The sequence below is a fragment of the Numida meleagris genome, chromosome 4 (genome assembly GCF_002078875.1).
Source record: "Numida meleagris isolate 19003 breed g44 Domestic line chromosome 4, NumMel1.0, whole genome shotgun sequence".
In the NCBI taxonomy this organism is placed as follows: domain Eukaryota; kingdom Metazoa; phylum Chordata; class Aves; order Galliformes; family Numididae; genus Numida; species Numida meleagris.
This window is the reverse complement of record NC_034412.1, coordinates 90,423,167-90,429,166: the sequence shown is the minus strand read 5'-3', so window position 1 is coordinate 90,429,166 and position 6,000 is coordinate 90,423,167.

The following is a 6,000-nucleotide window of genomic DNA, read 5'->3' as shown; positions in this document are numbered from 1 at the left end:
GAGCCAGGACGCCCTTATCTGGTGGGTCCTGCTGCAGAAACTTGCTCTTCCTCACGTTCTCAGTGGAGGCAATGCATCCTTTTGAGCATTGGGATGCTTGGAGGGGGAGTCCTCCCTTCTCCCCTTGCTCACACGTGGACCCAGCCATCTATTTCCAGTACTTCATCTTCCTCCTCCTGGTGCCATCAGGAGCGTGGTGTCTTCCAGATCTGTCTGACCCTTCGCTGGGTGGTGGAAGGCCAGGGTGGCGAAGAGGGGCTGCTTCTCAGAAGATAGATTTAAGCGACCCTTGGCAGAGGTCCTCTGGAGCATTTGTGGTTTGTGAGATGTGTGTTAACCAAAGCAGTAGTTAAAAGCATTTCATTTTCAGGAATTGGACATTATGATCCTTATGGGTTCCTTTCAACTTAGAATATTCCATGATTCTATGAGTCTATGATTTTTTCCTCTCTGTCTCCACATATTTGTTCCTGGCAAGGCCCAGGAAGAGCCAAAATTCAAGGAGTGTCAGCATTGTACACCAAGCCTGGAAAGTGCTCTATAGACTGACCAATGTATCAATTACAGATATTTTGAACGTGACCTGTAGAGGATCACCAATGAAGTTGCTTGGAAGGAAACACAAAGCCAGTCTTTCATTCTATCACTTGGATGAGCAGGACGTGCTTCTTTATTGTTTCATGATGGTGAAATATGTATTTCAGGCACTATAGATCAGTTTTTCTCTGCCTACCCACTCTGTAAAGAGGCTTTGATCTTTTTCTGTTTTAGAAAAGCTGAAAACCGTGTTACAAAAAGCCAAATGCTTCATTCAGTTTCTGACTGGAAATGCTGTAGATTAAGGTAGATCTTCTCTGAGCAGCAGATGGGGAAAGGCCCCAAAATGATTTTGTTTAAATTTCTTCCTCAAACATTGTTTCTGTTTTTAACCCCCCTCTTCTGAAAGTCTGAAAAATGTTTACAACCTAAGCATCCCAAATTTACTTGTAAAATAAACTATCATAGTGAGCACTGCTGCTTATTTGGAAAGAAAATCTTCCTGTCAGTCGAAAAAGCATTTGTTTAAGATAATCACCCACATCTAAAGTTGTGATATTGAGTGAAATCTGAAGTTTCTATTGCCATCTGAGGATTCTCTCCTGTTACTGTTGCCTATGTAAGCAGCTTTATAAAATAAAAGAGGAGAGGTTGGCCTGAGACATCCAGATTTCCTGGCAAACCCACTCATTCCTGCCCCTGTGCACCATTAGCTTGTGTGACTGGACGGAGAGCTGTAGGCAGATGCTGTAGATGCTGTAGGCTAGATCCTTGCCTTCCAGGAAAATGGTGTTGGACTGAAGTCACTCAGGGAGTTCTGAAAACAGGATGGATCATTACTCCAAGAGGATTGATTACTTCAACACTGGAAGGGGGAATTTCCATTCGCTTACATGAGCAAAGAAACAAACAAATCTTTCTGATTTTATCATCTCTCTGCTTTTGCACAGAACCAAAGCATAGGCTGTGCAGAAGTCATCCCACTCTGTACTCCCGCCTCCTGCCCCTTGTTGCCCCCAAGCGGCCTTCTCCTTGGCCTTGCCCAGCATTTGATGCACCACAGCAAAATGGATCAAGCCAGAGGCCATCATTACCAGAAGCCGTTTCTGCTGGCCAAGCTCTTGAGCAGCCTCTTCGCACCCTTCTTTTTGACAGATCATTCCTTTGGTGTGACTTCCACCAAAAACTGTCTGTCCCTAGCAGTCAGGGACAGCCAGCTGGGCACTTCAGAGGTTTCCAGCACTTCTTGAACTGAACATTAAGTCAGTTTGACTGGACCTATTGTGCCAAATGCAGAAACTAACTAGAGAGACGTGCTTCAGCACATGGTGTTTCATTATCTAAAGCATTCGACATGCTGTTATGGGGACTGTGCTAGGACTGTCAGAGCCCATCGAGCTCTAGCCCTTCGTTCTATGTGAGTTTTACCAATTTGCACACCACTTTTCCCTCTTCACTGTCTTTTCTCCTGGAACACTTAGATTCATCATCCAAAACTCTCCCATTACCTGAAGATACCAACATCATACCAACAGGCCACCCAGTAAAGTTGTGGATGTCCCATTCCTGGAGATGTTCAAGGCCAGTTTGGATGGGGCTCTGGGCAACCTGACCTAGTGCCTGATTTAGTGGAGGGCAGTCCTTGAGGTCCCTTCCAATCCAAGCCATTCCACGATTCTGTGATTCTATGATCATGCCCTTCTGCCCTTGTAACACCTCAATTTGACTCTAAATTAGAAGGTACTATGTGCTTTTTCTCATCCTCTCCTTGGCTTTTGGAGCCAAAGAGATGATTCTTGTCAGTGTGAGTTTTCTGGGTGAACTGAGTATTCGCTACTCCAGGAGGTATTCACGTAGTTCAGTGCTTTGCTGTCAGCAGTACCTCTCCTTGGAGGTGGAACTGCATCTCACCTCACCTTCCCTGCCTATGCTTAGAAAAATCCAAAGTATATGGGAAAAAATTCTTTTGATTTCTAGAATTCCTGAAATTCTGCAGTTCAGACTGAAGCCATTCAGGAAGAGATAGAACATTCACCAGACTAGCTAATCTCCTTTTTTTTTCTGTCTCAGTAGAAATCTAGATATCTATTCATGAAGTCTGTCCCCTGCCATTTGTATCTGCAGATTTGAAAGATCAAGAGGATGTACAAATCTTCTTGATCTTTCAAGAAGCAGAGCTGAAATAGAGAAGTGAGATCTTTCTGACTCCCCTCTGAACAAAACCTATTCTGGCAATGAGAGAGGTAGGATTTTGATTTGTATTATATTCTGAGGACACTGGAGGCACTACAGCCCAACAGAATAGCTCTGGCTGTGGAGGGTACATCCCCTCTTACCGTGTACTTTAGAAATGACAGTCTCAGATTTGGATCCTGGGTATGTGCCTGCATCCACTGAGGGACATGATTTAGTGAGCATGGTAGTGATGGGCTGATGGTTGCACTAGGTGATCTTAGTGGTCTTTCCCAACCTTAATGATTCTATGATTCTAAAATCTATTCCCAGTCTGGAGTCTCTATCAGTGGCAGGTCCTCCACGTATAAGAAGTATGATCAAGATGAGGTGCAGTGTCCTTCTTGCTGTATGAACACATTGAATTTCCTGCCTGAAAGAATGAGCAGACTTTTTTTAACAACAGAAGTATTTCTGTCATGGTTTTATAGGTAAGGCAGGAGGCACAAAGAGCAAGTTTTTTGCCAAAATTCTGAAAGAAAATTGTCAATGGGATTGCTAACAGAACTGATCACTTACATGATATCATGAACTGAGCCCTACTGCACTTGCTGGAATTATTTCTCCCTAATTTGAGGCAAGAAAAGGTGACAATATTTGGAATCAAATGTTACATAGATCAGCAGTTATGACTTCTGTAGTTTTTGAAGAACACATATAGATTGGCAAGGAACTAGAGAAATACTTAGGATGTTTATACTACCTCAACTTCTAGACATTTTAGTATTAATGACTGGTATGAGCATTTCCAGCAACTGAGCTTTGGGAATTACAATTTTCAGAGGAATCCCATTCATTATCTCAGCTTACTTCTCTTGAAATTCTGATTTCCAAATGAAAATTCAAGGAGGATAAACACATACTAAAAGAAAAAAAATAAACAGGAGGATTCCAGCAACTGATTTTCATTTGAACATCTTATACTGATTTTCCTCCTTTATAATTATGCAAAATAGAGTGCATCTTTTCTTAATTAAATGGATAATGACTAGTTTGGTAGCCAGCAGAGCAGTGCCTTCAGAGAAAAGATAGTATTTGAAAGGAGAGGTTACGCACAGAGCCCTCTCAAGCAGATCTTTGTGCCAGAGGCTTTGTTTTGATACTAGAAACATTTCCACTACAGCAGCCTCTGATGGCAGTCATGTGCAGGATTAGGAACTGACTCCATTCAAATAACAGACAGCTGTTTGGAGTGAAAACTCGTCTCTGTCAATTTGCACTCAAAGAAGGCAGAGGGAAAGGAAAAAAAAAGACCCTGGGCCTGGGAATCATTGTAGCTTAATCCCTCCTTTGGCAGGAGATAAAACTAGGGCTTTCCAATGCTCTATAATTTCTTGCATTGACCTGGAAAGAGATTTCTCTATTCACTGGGCTGTAAACCTCCTTTTTGATATTTACTACATGATGTACAAGAACTGAATCTCCAGCAGAGAAAACATGCCATGTTGGGCTAGGAGCCTGGGAAGAAACTTAGTCTCAGTTCAAATAACTGAGTGCGGGAGGGACACACAGTAGCTGCTAAAACCACTTAGGGATTGTTCTTTTAACTTCCAACTGAAGGTTTTCTCATTTTCTGCAGAAGTGGCTGAGATTTCCGGAAGTGGCTGATGATTTATAGCGGTCATCTCTTCGGATACCAAATTTCAAACCCTAGCGCAGGGCTTGATTTTTGAGATGGAGTATTCAACTCTTATAAAATCCACATATCTCAAGACCCCAGTATTTCTAGTCATTCATGTGGCAAATAAAATAAAATAAAATAAAATAAAATAAAATAAAATAAAATAAAATAAAATAAAATAAAATAAAATGGTCAGTGGAAAAGCAGAACCTCTGGAACTGGGAAGTGCAACTGCAGCACAGCAAAGGGGTGAGCTGTGCCGTTGCCATATGGTACATGGGTATTTCTGGTTATTTTTGTGCTTCCTACCAGCAGCACGAACAGGCTCCAGCAAAAGATATTTATTTTGTTTATTTTTTTAGAAGAAAAAGTGGCTGTACCAAGGGACATCCCTAAGCACAACAGAATGAATGGCAAAGCAGTGATCAGGATTCACATGTGTGCATACCCATAGCCATCCCTTTTCACTTGTCTCCCTTTGCATAATTGCATTCTAAAAATCAAGAAAATGACATTTAATCCATTAGAAATGAATTTCTTTAGGAAATGAAACTCCTCTGAGGCTACTTGGGAAGATTTGATGGAGGTCTTTCATAGTTCTGAGTGTCATCTCAACTGAAAAGTTTTGCAAAATGGTTTGAAAAATAGAAGGAAAGCTCTGAGAGTGCTAGAATGTGGTATTTTGACACTTTGGAATTAAATTTGCCTTTGCATTTCTTTTGGAAGTAACTTTGGATTTACAGTTTCTCTTTCCCTTGTCACAGGCTTTGTAACCAAAATGGCTGTGGTCATCATACAGCTGATGCAGAAGTGTTAGGACATGCGGACAGAGGTGGATTTTGGACAGGGCTCTCCCATCACCTCACTCACAGCTGACTCCTGTGGAGACACTCAACATCTAAATTCCTTGAAATAAAACATTAGGAGCAACCCAAAAAAATTATTTATGTATTTATTAGTTTGCCTTATTTATATGAATGGAGTAGGGACAGTTTTCCTTATGGTAGTTTGTAGAAAAGGCCAAACTTAATGCCCATGTGGAGCAAAGCCAGATAACAAAATACTGAAATTCTCTGTGAAACAGAACTTCTGCTCTTGGGGGCTGCAGAACCCCATGTGGAAGGTGTCCGAGCAGCTAGCCCACAGCCAGGAGAAACATCTCCTGTCAACACAACTCAGGGAGAAAAAGTGGGAAGGAAGGGGACGGAGAAGTGATTTTGCAAAACATTTTCCCTGCTTTGTTTGGATTGGAAGCCTCTTTCACCATGGCCCAGCAGACAGCCCTCGGATTGCTTGGAAATTGTGCCCAGTTCATTCTTGCACAGAGGCAAAGCTGGGACTGTTTGCTATGGCTGGTGCCAGTGTTCTCAGCAGCCTACAGGAAGGAAGGTCTTGTTCTTAAAAAAAAAAATGCCCGAAGCCCCCCTTGATCTCAGGAGCAAGAAGACTGAATCGTATCCCAAGGCCAGTGCTCATTCTGGGTGGCCTTGGACAAGTCACATTGCTGACTCTGTTCAGCTCTGCCTGAAAAAAAAAGGATGAAGTGCAGCAGGGGGGTATCGCTCCCTCATAGAAGGAATGCTACACACCAGGAGCCACTGGCAAAACCC